Source organism: Varroa jacobsoni, unplaced genomic scaffold (genome assembly GCF_002532875.2).
Source record: "Varroa jacobsoni isolate VJ856 unplaced genomic scaffold, vjacob_1.0 scaffold_31, whole genome shotgun sequence".
NCBI lineage: Eukaryota > Metazoa > Arthropoda > Arachnida > Mesostigmata > Varroidae > Varroa > Varroa jacobsoni.
Window position 1 is genome coordinate 109626 of NW_019212933.1, and position 12964 is coordinate 122589.

General features: G+C 41.0%; 1 long non-coding RNA gene across 1 annotated transcript; it reads left to right on the forward strand.

Moving 5' to 3' along the window:
• Positions 1–7583: 7583 nt before the first annotated feature.
• LOC111259231 (uncharacterized) lies at positions 7584–12322 on the forward strand. Its single transcript, XR_002679523.2, has 2 exons — positions 7584–9925; positions 10939–12322. It is a non-coding gene; the product is annotated as an uncharacterized LOC111259231 (long non-coding RNA).
• The last annotated feature ends 642 nt before the right edge of the window (positions 12323–12964 follow it).

Genomic DNA, 12964 nt, shown 5'->3' on the forward strand with positions numbered 1-12964 from the left:
CTATGGTGAGCATCAGCTCAGTAAAGATGCCTGTGCGTATGACGGGGATTAATACTGTTCAGCCAGTTTCTTTTCATTCACAGTGTCTCGTTGCCGGCTTGCCATGTCCGGTAAGCACGAAAACGCACGCCAGCGGCATATTTAGATTTAGGTGTCCTCTGTGGGTGGGCGGATGAAGGCTCGTCGAGACAGTTTAGCAGCGGGACCAAACCTCAGCAGCGGGATAGTGACAGCAGTGTCATACATACAATCACTAATCACCCCACCAACCCTCGTCCACCACCCACCTCTTCGCTCTGGATAGCTTCGCCCTATCCATTCATCGTGTCGCAAAAATCTATCGATGTCTGCTAGTCAGTCGTCGTCTCGATGGTTGCCTGGCAAGCACCGATGGCAGGGTGCTGTGCAGTGACCACTCGGCCCGACAAACGGAGATAGATAGCAAGGTGGACATTGTCCCAAAAAGAGCGGAGCACAGAAGTCAAAGGGGAGGGCGCAAAGAGAACGTGATGGACAGAAACAACGAACGAAATCCTTCAAATGCTCCATCCCATACTATTGAGTATCAGTCGATTCGGCTTCAATGGTATTCAGGTCAGGAATGCCTTGTAGACATGCACATATGAGAGTTCGCGACGGACGGGAAGCGGGACGAGAAAACTTGTGTGCATAGAAATGTACCTGTGTTAACTGCAGGATGAAGGATGTGTATTATCGGTGTCATCGACGAGTTGATTACTTGCAGACACATACTCTGCTCAAGACGCGCTGAATAGCTTGGATATGCAACAGGTTGTCACTAGGATGTCATTTTCTCATTCACTATTCTCAAGGGATCATCATGAAGGCAATATGAAAGGCGTGCCATTTGGACCCTAGGTCTGTGTTCCCGATGCATCATGCGACTTTATCTGCAGATAAGTATTTTTGCACCATTGAAATTGTTTATGAATGATCACCCCGGTTTTAATATGAAACCTTTTTACTACAACGCAAATACTTAGGTCTTACAAATTCGTGATGTTCGAACATCTACTGTGCGCTATATATATATCTCTGAATGTATGTAGCATGACGCACGCTCATATATGGTGACTGATGCATTCGCCCGATGTTACAGCTGTGAAAGACGTTTGTATGTCGTATGTATGTATCTATCTATGTATGTGTGTATGTATGGCACTGTTTTCACGATATTTTATGGAGTCCTAGGGCTTTCAGGGTGGCAAGTGGACACGGCACGGGCCAAGCAAACAGGTCGGCTTGGTGGAACATCATTGAAAGCCACTAAGAATCTCTAGTGTCACTATTTCCAGTGGTGCTGTTACTGCGGGCAGCGTCAATAGTACCGCCGAAACTCATGCGCAGGTCACAGTCCCCGGCTGACTGTGAACTACGCTCTGGCCGTCTTTCAAGCCCAGGCTTTAACTTAGCAAAGATCGGGTTCCCAATTCGAACTTCGCTGCTTTCTTCAAGACCCGGCCATTGCTGAGTATTGTGTTGCAATCTGTAGGTACCTGGATATGTGTGTATGTGTACTGCATTCCTACACCTGCCATAAAATCCCCATAAACCTATCCATTCGTCCATTCTCTCGTCGGGTCGGTTTCTTATTTTTCGCTTTCGATTTTTTCCCCGCTGCACCTAAATGGCGTAGCGATCGTATGATTCGGATTAGAGCGTACGAAGTCAGTAAAATAACGACGCAATCCAGTGGACATAAACTCACTAGAATTTCTATACTAAATTCGAAATAATACCTCATTGGCTGGGTCGCTGGCTTTTTGTCAACTGCTTTCTAGATCGTTGGCCTGTGCCAGCATAAATAAACAGTGGCTAAATCTATCGTTATCCATTGTGGGTCGACCAACTCTAAGTACTGGTTGTTCACTTTAAACAGAGACTAATTAAGTTCTCTATTGTTACCGAACTTCTGTTTTTATCGATTGCATGCTAGGACGTTATTTTCCTTATGAAGGGGAGAGGACACCGGGCACAAAACAACTTCGTGAAGATTCGTGTCTTATCATCCATTGCGTGTGTTTGTTTGTCAAATGCATTAAGCCTATTTCTTGTTTCTTTATCAAGCCGCTACTGTAATATCAAACACTAAGAAGTGTGTGCCAATAGTTGTACTTACCAATGCATGGTGGGGCAAAGTATTTACGTATGCCATCTAGGAGAGAAGCAATAAAAGCCAATGTACAACACTGATAGGTAAAAGTAGCACTATAAGATATTAAACACGCACTCGTACACACACACACATATATATATATGTATATATATAGGTACGTGCAGGCCAAATTTCGACTGTAATGAGGCTCAGCAAGAGAAACGGAATGGCAAGCTTTTTTATGAATCAATTCAATGCGCAGGGGCATCCATCGGGTACTTTGCTAAGCTACAATATTTTATTTAGAGCAAGAGTCTGAGTTACATAAAAAATATATTTGCATTTAGCATTAACATTACGATGCTCTCGAAAAGGCAAAACTTAACAGTGTCAAGTAGGCTTAGCAAAGTGTGGCTATGTGTCAGAGGATTAATGCAGACTCAGAGACAACGTATAGAAGAGAAGGGTTTGAAAAGAAAATGCAGTCGCTGTAGACATCAGTCTCAATAACAAAGCAGAGCTTTTAAAAACTTTGTTTTTAAACTTGAAAAACTTCATTTAAGCTAATCCATGTTTTGTGTTTGGTAAGATTTTACTCGGCCAGTTTGTTCTAATAGCGAAAATTTGAATTTGCAACCTTATCGATATCGCAACGCGAGACTAGCAAATGGATCATCTTCTGGTCCGTTTTCTAGTAACGTTTGTCACTTATCGAGTGCCGTGTACGATGCTGTTGAAGAAGTCAAGCGGGTACCTTCGGTCGCGTAAGTTCTACATTAGAACCATCGTTGTTACGGGCATTTATTGTTTATCTCTCTCCCTTTTGATAAAAGCACGTTCAAACTCGGTTTTGTCTCGTTCGACGGTTTCTGAAATAAATAAAAATTAATGTATGTTTACGAGTTCGTATCGCATTTTGTATCAATAGAACCAAGCAGACGCAAAGCATTATCACACGCTTACAAAAAGCCGCAGCAGCAACACTGAACATGACCTTGACGGACATCACTGCTACGAAGTACACGTGTACCCCAGGCCAAATCCGCCAAGATATAAGTAAAACATGGTACTATTATAGACAGAGCTATGCTAAACGTATAATCACAAGCTAGATTAGTTGAGTCACACCATGTTCTTGATCATCAGTCTCATGAAAAGGTATATTAGGAGCTACTCGACGGAAGGAGGCCAGCGCGCCGGATTTGCATAACAAATTGCTTGACAAATCTTTTTCATTGCAGAGAAAGCAGAAAGACAAGATGTTTGAAAAAATTATTCATATCGCAGAGAGGAAGGGTTTGTGACGAACGTACACTTGAGAATTTACGAGTATTAACGAAAGCCAACCATTCATCTCTGCTTTCCGACAACAGGTACAGACTGTCAATGATATGTCAAATTTCTGCCTCATTAGGAAAATACCCTGTCTCGTGCCTTGAAGATTGACGAAACACAACTTTTCCGATGTTTTATTCTGAGATGATAACTAAGAAGGTGTCTTATCGTCAGTAAATATCACTAAAATGCGTTTCACAGTGTTCTTAAAGTAATAATTTTAGAAAATATGACAAAAAAGGTATAGCGGAAGGACAACCTTTTCAAGTGACAATGGTTTCACTCATTGCACTGTTTAGCCTTTCTTGATTGGTCTGGAACTTCCAGTTTTATCTTTGAAAACCTACGTTTGCCATGTGTGGCCTCAATGAAGTACAAAGCATTTCGAGAAAACTAGGTTTTACTGAAAAAAAAAAACAATGTTACTAGGTATCAGTTCGTGTTTTGAAGTCACAGCGGATTATGCCTAAGGATGCTCAGCAGGTACAATGTGTCTATAGGGAATTTCATAACCAAGATTTATTCTGAACTCTTAAGTGACATTTGCCACAAAAAAACATCATCGATTATTATCGTATCTATAGAGATCTCAAATATTTGTGGGTTCGTTTAGATATGATTTTAGAACATTCGCTAGCGCCATGTTCAAAGTGAAGAAAGTTTCTCTATGCCATTTTCTTCCAAGTTTCCTTAAAAAATGCAACTTCAAAATATACGGAGCTAGTGCTCAGAACATCACTGAAAAGCATGGAAGCATTTATGCTATACATCTTACAAAATGTTTAGAATATACTCCTATTATCCTTTTTTTTCTGGTGACAGAAATGCGTTAGTAACAAACCGTGAGGGAGGACCGCTTAGCGCCTGGCCATGGCAAGGTCAGCGGATCCCTCACGGACCCTTTTGTCGGACCTCAAGCTCCGCCCAGGATCTTGCGCCCGCCTTTTCCCTCTCTCCATGATAACCAATCGTTCGCTGAATTCCCTCGTCCGGAACTTTATCGTGCATTATTGAACTGCAGCCCTACCATGTTTACTGACCCCAGGAACGATACGTCGGCAGGCGGGCTAGCAGGCAGGCTTCCGCACAAAAACGACATAAGAGATCGCTAGAGATGGAGGTTGTTGCGAGGCCCTTGGTCTACCAGGCAAGCATTGGGGCTTAAAGGGAAGAGGGCAGGACTCTGAGAGAGGGCATGAAAAATCGAGTGAGTTGTTCCGGCTAAAACAAGGACAGATGGATAGGATTCTACAGATTAGAGAGAAGGGGTTGTCGATACGAGGGGCGGGTGATGGGAAATGTCGGTGACATTTGGTTGGTCGGTCGGTCGGTCGATCGGTCGGACGGAGCTGTTCGCGCCGTAAAATCACCAGAACCATGGAGGCATTTCACAATGGCAATGGACGCACACAAGGCAAGGGTAAAATAGACAGCGATACAATGGTGAAGGAGCTTATTGTGCTTTAGGACGGACTCAGCTCAATAGGTTGGGCCAATTTTGCATGCTGCACAAAAAGGCTTGAGCACACTGCCGTCATTTAACGGGGGGCGGTACCGTAAAAGCATTGCGCTCTGGACGGTGAGAATGTTGATGCACAATCCCGGAAAGGACTTCGGTGCGAAAAGAAGATTGGGTTAGGGAGGAAAAAAAGAACAAATATGATTCATCATGTAATGAAATTTAATGCGATATCCTCGTAAATGTAAAAACCTTTCTTGGAATTAAAATTTTAGAGACGGTACTACTCGTTTCGAAGTTGTTCGTGTCACGCATACACGAAATAGCAACGAAATAATCCATATGCATAACTTCCATGCTGAAATCGTATAGAACTTTGTAATGCGATCCAGCTGTCCGAGGTGGGGCGGGTGCCCGTTATGTTAGAAAGGGCATCAAAAGATATTGCACAGTTCATCACTCCGGTTATTATCAAACACAAGTCTATCCATTATTGCAAAGACAAACTTTATTATAGTGCTTTAGCTGAACTGTATTGCATGCGAGATCCGCTAGTAGAGCTCTAATTTGCACCCGCGAACTAACTGTCCGAATTTTGGTGTACAAAAGTCCTCGTATGAAAATTTATTTAGTACTATAGTCAGGAACCTGCGATTCAGATTGAAACAATCGATGAATGGTAAAATATAGGCCAGCTAGCACTTTGGAGGCTGCATCTACGACTAACATGGACTTTGGGCGCACCCTGTCCTTACCTTACAAGCCTTCAATCCTGCAACTACCGTAGAGAAGTACTAACATTTATGCGGCGGGTAAATATTGCTTGCATGGCTATCCAATGCAAATATTACTAAATTGCGTTAGTTAGTCTTGTATTGAACGATAATAATATCTACGAGGCTAGAGTTAACTCGGGGCTTCGAATACGAAAGACCGACGTATATTGCATGGATTATTCTGCACTAGACGCCTGCCCATGAAATAAACGTTTTATTGAAAAGTCATGAACTTCTATTATCCTTGGGGCGCATGTCCATCGAGAAGTTGCATTGAGCTCAAAGCTTTTATGGAAGAAAGGAATAGCATCCGTGATGGCAGTCGTCCGCTCTAATACCCTGGTTTATTTCCACAACGGAGCGGTTTATCGTAGCAAAGTGAATTGAATTCGTAAAAACGTCTTACGGGAGCAGTTGGCATCAGACGTAATATAATACAAATTTCGTACATAATTCGGATCGAATAGCGCACTCATCGGTATCGATCTAGACCAAATTACGTTTAATGCAAGAGATTGATTCGGTACGCGTTATCTAAACATTGCTCTCCTATCAAGACTAGACTTAGTACATCAATATCACGGTTTTTCGCAGAAGACTACTTTACAGATTTTCGCTTTGCTTTAACTTGCATGTAATGATATTGTTAGAATTTAGAGAAACAAATGCCCGGCAATAATATGTTACCACGAACGTGGTATAGAAAGTTATCTAGGGCCTTTTTTTTGATGGCTTATGTAATGTGTCAACATATCGCAGCATATCGCCATGGCTATATCACTTTATAATAAACTAATGAGACCTATTAGATTGGCTGACATGATTTCTGGCAAAGCTCTCAGTAGTGGACGTACATATCGAAAATGACAACGCCTTGTGAATACTACCTAAATAGATGCTTATAAAGATTTTCCTTTTCTATACTGTTGTCCAGAATTGCTTCGGATAGCGAACCCTCGTATAGAACAACGTCGTATACGATTGACTACGATCCTAAGCTACTTCACGTGTTTCTAGCTTATAAATAGTGTTTGAGGGCTTTCACGTTTTAAACCGCAACCCATGACCTCTTTTCTGTCGTTCCGGTTTATGTAGACCTTAAATACTGCACTGCACAGTTTTGACGAATTCGTCGGGACATGATCCCTCTGAAACACGAAACGCTACTCGACAATGCTTTTCAGTACTACTTCGATCCGGCCAGTCGCAGAGTCCCATACTTTAAACCTCCTAGTCGAGATGAATCTTTGTCCTATGTAAATTACAAAGAGCTAAAAGCATTCTTTTAAAATTTAGAGTCATTTAAAAATGCTACCCGTTTTCCTACACTTTGCTGTTATTAATTCAGACCGTGGCAATGTAGTCTGGCATGAGTCGAAAAAGGCCCTCTGCTTCACCTTCTGATCGAAGTCTTCTTTCTTGTGTTATCCGACTTCTCCAGCCTTCTCGGTATGCCTCGTTGGATTCGCAGACGGTAATGCCGTTGCACTTTATCGAGCCTGTCAGTGCGTGTCTCATGTTCCTCAAGTACCTTAAATAGGCCTTTGGCGTTATATTTCTTTTCAATTACTGATGTATTGCTGTTAAAACGCGTGTCAATTTCCTTGTATCGATAAAATTTTGCCTCTTATGGAACCTACACGTCTTCCAAAGTCGGACACATTATTTGCACCCGGGGTGACTTCCGATGTTGTTGGAACCTACCCAGTTACTGCGCTGGTGCACTTCTGACAATTGTTGCCCTATTAAAGCTTTATCTTCAAAAGGTTTTTATCTCTGAAGAACATGCAAGTAGTAGACCTATTACGAGGATATGCTGGAGAGCTTCGTGTGGCCTTCGTTGGACGCTACAAATACGGCTAGTGACGTAGAATGGATCCAAAAGGATGTAGTTCCGAGTAATTCAGGCTTGCGATAGCAGCCTGCTCGGTATTCATTTTACCGGTTGACCGATTTCAAATAACATCTACTTCTCGTAGCCACTACATCTTCTGATCGAGCTGCTCTCGATGTGGAGTTGGGAAAATGCTAAGCAAATAGACTAACAACTACCGATGCACTTAAAGTTTATATTCAAGCAGTGGTCGAACTGATCGGGTAGGAAATACTTCAACACTCACCTTTATAAAACCGGGCTATTTTGTACCTCCAAAGCTCAAGAAACCATTGTCAGATTGTCTTTCGCGCATAGACGAAAACGGCTTAATGAAACCAACTCAGGCTTCAACTGTTCGCCTTTTTAGCACAATCAACTTAGCGAAGAACATTAGAGCTCTCTGTATATGTCAGCGTCTTTTCACCTTTATAAACTTTCAAAAAGGTGTGGGGAGAACGCAGATGTATAGACCACCCTGTTGTAATGTATTGTCTACATATTCTTCTTTATTTGGTATTATATTTATTTATTAAAGTGAAACCAAAAAATAGGCTATTACTTGCACAGGGTACATCGTATGATAAAATTCCATCCTAATACTAATTTTGAGGATATAGATCGTTTTTATTTTATTCTTTTTTAATTTCTTTTGCTGCGTTTCCCCTACCAGCAGGAGGGTACAGCTTATTTGGGAATATTTTCGTTCCCTTAGCTCCATTGTGTTTGCCCCCTAGCTCTTCTGGCAGAGGGGAGACGGAGGCTGAGGTATTGGCGCCTCCTAGTATGCACCAACATGTGGGGCCAATCACCGCTACTCACTGGAACAACCAAGACATAGGACAATCCGTAGTCTGTTCGCCCCTAGACGTACCCAACACACTGGTTTCTGCATTCATCCAACGGCCTTATCCACCGGGCAGCAGCTCCTACGTCCATGAGCAATAGCAGAATGCCGGACGAGATGCAAACTTTCTAATACCCTTTTACCCTTTTGTCTATCCACCTTCACGACATCAGTCCCACCAACCGGCCAGCAAGTACTCCTTTGGTGAGGCGTTTTCTTTGACCCGAGCTGACCTGGCATAGCCATCTTCGACTAACCCAACCCTTCTTCTCCTCAGTCTCCTTTCCCAACTGCAGGAACTCCATGCGGCCCGCAGTTGGAGAGCTGCGGGACTTCCAAGAGCGTCCGCAGTGGGTATCCTTGGCCTTCCTCGTGGCTTTCCCCCTACATAAGGCCCCACTTTTAACGGCCTCTATTAGGTAGCCTTTACCTATACCCCCCCGTTCCCAACTTTTGCGTTGTCGGCAAAGAGACCGTTACTTGGGGATCATTTGGTTTTCTGAGTAGTTCATCCTGTTGTCTCCAGCTTACTTTCGTTCGATGGCAAGTACGTTGCCGCCACTGGTACCGCCACGACGACTTGTGCCAGTGTAGCTGTTGACTTGGTCGCTCGCTGGCTAGTCACTTCTGTTACTACTATTGTTGACCCGCAACAGCAAGTCCATGAAGAACCGCACTCTGTGGGGTTAACTTCATCCTAGCACTTGACCGGCCAATCCCATCGAACGAGGCAGGCGAGGCGGAACCTTGGGGCCACACCAGTGACCACCAGTGAGAGGGAGAACTAGGGAAAACCAAAAAGTTTATACTTTGCAATTAATCTTTTTCTTCTTTCGTCCTTACATATGAGGAACCCAGTCCATCTGCTAAGCCATATATATATATATATATATATATCACTGGCTCTTCAAGTGCACCCATTTTTTCTATTTATTCGTTTAATTAACTCAATCTAAACGTAACAGCAGGTAAAGCATGTATTAAAAAAACAGTATATGAACCGATTGAATAACTAAATCAATAACTTCCAATATTCACATTGCTGCTGCTACAGACGAAAAACAAGTCAAACAAGCAAGGTATTAATAATACTGTAAAGGAATCATACACGAAGCTCAAGTGTGCAATGGTTTTGTGAATTTTGTTTCGGATAATGTGATCTATTATGATGCTTCTTTCATTTGTTTACGGTGAAAAAGTGCGTTTGTTTAAAGAAAAGCTTATCGGTATCAGAATAGTTTCAGGGTGTTACAGAACTGGTTGATTGGACCAGTTCTACAAGAGACTCTCAGCATGCTCAGCTATACGCCCTATCATGTATTATATGTACATCACTAACGTTTCTCCCTGACAATATGACCTCAAGGCAAAGTTAAATGGTTATAACATTAAATTAGGGCGACTTTTTATAAATGATAGTAATATCTATTTATGATCTATATTCCGCCGCAGCAATGGAATCTTTTCAGCCGATGTGCAGCCGCCGATGCTCATAAACGTGTGCTCTACATTTACTGAGGTATTACCGTTTTTCCAGTCTCCGCTAGGGCCTATAACAAGATTTTATATTAAACTAACAACAATGGGGAAGCACCAGAGACAAAAAAATGTTTTAAAAGGGTTGTATACAATAATACGAAGCTGACTTGACAGCAATCTGAAATAATCGGCGATAACTGTGCTTATGATCGCGGAGAATTCAGATGAGATTTGTGAAGAATTTCCATTGTCCTGTGCATATGTGTTATGAAGTATTATAATACTTTTACGACATGACTGAGCTCACTCCTACTCAATATGCATGCGGCAAGTTGTGTTTATATTTGCAATTATTCATTGGGGGTCAACCAAAAAATCTGCAAAAATATTATAGATTATCAGGCGATGTAAATTATACTGGTATAAACGCTTCATCTTTCGAACCTACATGGCGCTTGAGGCAAAAATAAAGATGTACGCTTATTTTTTAAGTTGCTAATATTATGATGAAGTATGATAAAGCTGAAAGTACCTGTTGATTTGTTAGGAGCTCTAGGGTACAAGACACAGTTATTTTTTGAAGGAGTTTCTCATTTTCCTTTTGTCGTATCTATAATCGTTTCTATACACATGGCAAAACCGAAAATGGTCGATCTATCTATGTATCTTATAGTTTCATTATAGCTTCTCGGTATATGAATGCACTTCATTGTAAATTTCATAACAAATTTAACCATCTATTGAAAACGCTTTATGATAAGCTTTTTTTTTTGTAAGTACTATATTACTAGAAACCAGTGAATTATAGGGGAGATATGTACATGCTGCTAATGTAACCTTTTCAAACCACTTAGAGATGGAGAGGTGCGTGAATTTTTTCTATTATTATAATTGTACTGTAACAGCAGAACAAAAAGTTAGCTATATTCATGGAAATCAAAAATTGTTTTACTCCGCGTTTCAGTTCATTTAGTTTTCGGTTGCTAGATAAACAAGCAGAATTGATAATGATAATAACGAGAAATTAACCAACTAACTAGCTAACGTTGTTAGAAGGAGCACAGGTTGTCGATGCAGTACGGGTGATTTAAATTCCCTTTCATCGCGAAGCCTTTCAAGGTAGCCGGATGAGTTTATTCTACGCTTGGCTGCTTGCAGATCGAGTCTCTACCAGCTCTGACGGGCGGACAGGCAGCAGAAGGCGTTTCATTCGTTGGATGCTAAATTCGTAGCTCTTCTCTCAGATGTTCTCGTCTCGTCGTAAGCCAGTGGTGTAGTCGTCAGCTTCACACAAGTTGGCTGCAAATTAAGAATTAAGAACACGCGAAATCCCTTACTATTCGTCTTGCGGACGCTCCACCTGCCCACTGCTGATGAACATCTGTCGACCGGCTGATTTGTAACTCTGTCAAGAATGCGAGGGGAAGGCCAGAATAAGACCTGGTAATTACTAGCTATTGCGTCCTTACTGTTCTCAGTGCTGCAATCACTTCGACAAGTCGGACAAACCGCTCATACACTGCCATACAATCACAAGCGATTAAAAGACTTGGTTGCATCGGATATCTCGGCGTACTTATTGTGCTCTTGTTGACTATTGTAAACTCTAAATAGAGTAAAAATTTAAAATATTTTTATATCGGCTAAATTGACTAATGCAAAGGTTGTTGAGGTTTAGGCATTATGATAAGTACAACTCTTCATTCTGATACCGACGCTCAAGTAGGTTTAGGTAATGATTTGTATTTCCGTGAACATGTTAGATTTATAATTTGGTATTAACTTTACGCAAATATCATAGCTTTATGTGCACTCTATCCCAAGAGTTTAATCGTTCGGTACAGTAAATTATCCTAATTCTTAGGGATTCCCGTATCATGGCCTACGCAGTCGATAAAGAGGAAAAGATCCCTCGCAGTGAGGTTGATAAATCGACAGAAACTTAGCTTTGCTAGTGTTAAATACGTAAATAGGCGAAAAATCCTTCTAGAAAATTCCTAAGGGTTAATATCTAGTGATGTTTTCCGTGAGCGCCTTTGTAGATTTAGTTGAATCTCAGCAAAGGTCTTTGCCATTTCCGTTATGCCCACAATCCTTCAACGGCATAGCTTTTCCCGAAATTGCAGTATCATAAAGACGGTTCACATTCAAACAAGAGTGTATATTCATTCACCGCCATTTCCCAGTGAACTCGAAGCAATTGTAAAACCGAGGTATATAATCATTCCTTGTACCGCTTGGTCGTTTTAGAGCCGCCACTGTGATAGGTCATTGAAACGTTGTAAAGTATTAGCACCCAGGCTTTTTGTCCAAAGGATCGGCTGACAGTCGGCTGCGAAAAAGTTCTCTATTTTCTACCACTGTTATCTGACGCATAAAATTCTTGTGCTTGATATGCTGCTACATAATAAACCCGCAACAGCAGACCTGAAGCTCAGTTTACTCTAGTTATTGTATTACCTATTTACAATATTCGAGCAAATTCTGCTCATATCGCATTACTATTTTTCAAAAAAATATTGCTGCTATGTATACTAGAATCGCTCATACCTACAGTTTGCACAAAGACGATAGAAACGTCATGAATAGAACTAGACAAACATACTTAACGTTGCCTTAAAGTCAAAAGGCATTGAGCCTTGTGCTATCATGGTCACCCCATTTTGTAAGCTATGCCTTAAAAAAATAACATATTGGTTTCGTTTGCTAGTTAATGATATTTCTAAAAATCTCTAAATAGTATGTAGTAGGCGAACAACCGAAAAGGCAAATCAATTCACATTTTTTTTATTTACATCGCACATTTATTATTTATTCTTTATTAGAAGATCGCATAACTTAAATCTATTAAGTACCTATGCGTATGATCAATATTCAGCCAAGTCTCGTCTGATATTATTATTAATAATATAATTATTATTATTATTATACAGCTATCGAGCTATGTTTTATTTATCTTCTTTAGATAATAATAATATAATATTACTATTATCGTCTCTGAAATGTATTTACACGTAACACTATATCACAATAATAATAAAGTAATTCTCATTTTAGTGAATTCCACCAGGTCATATAT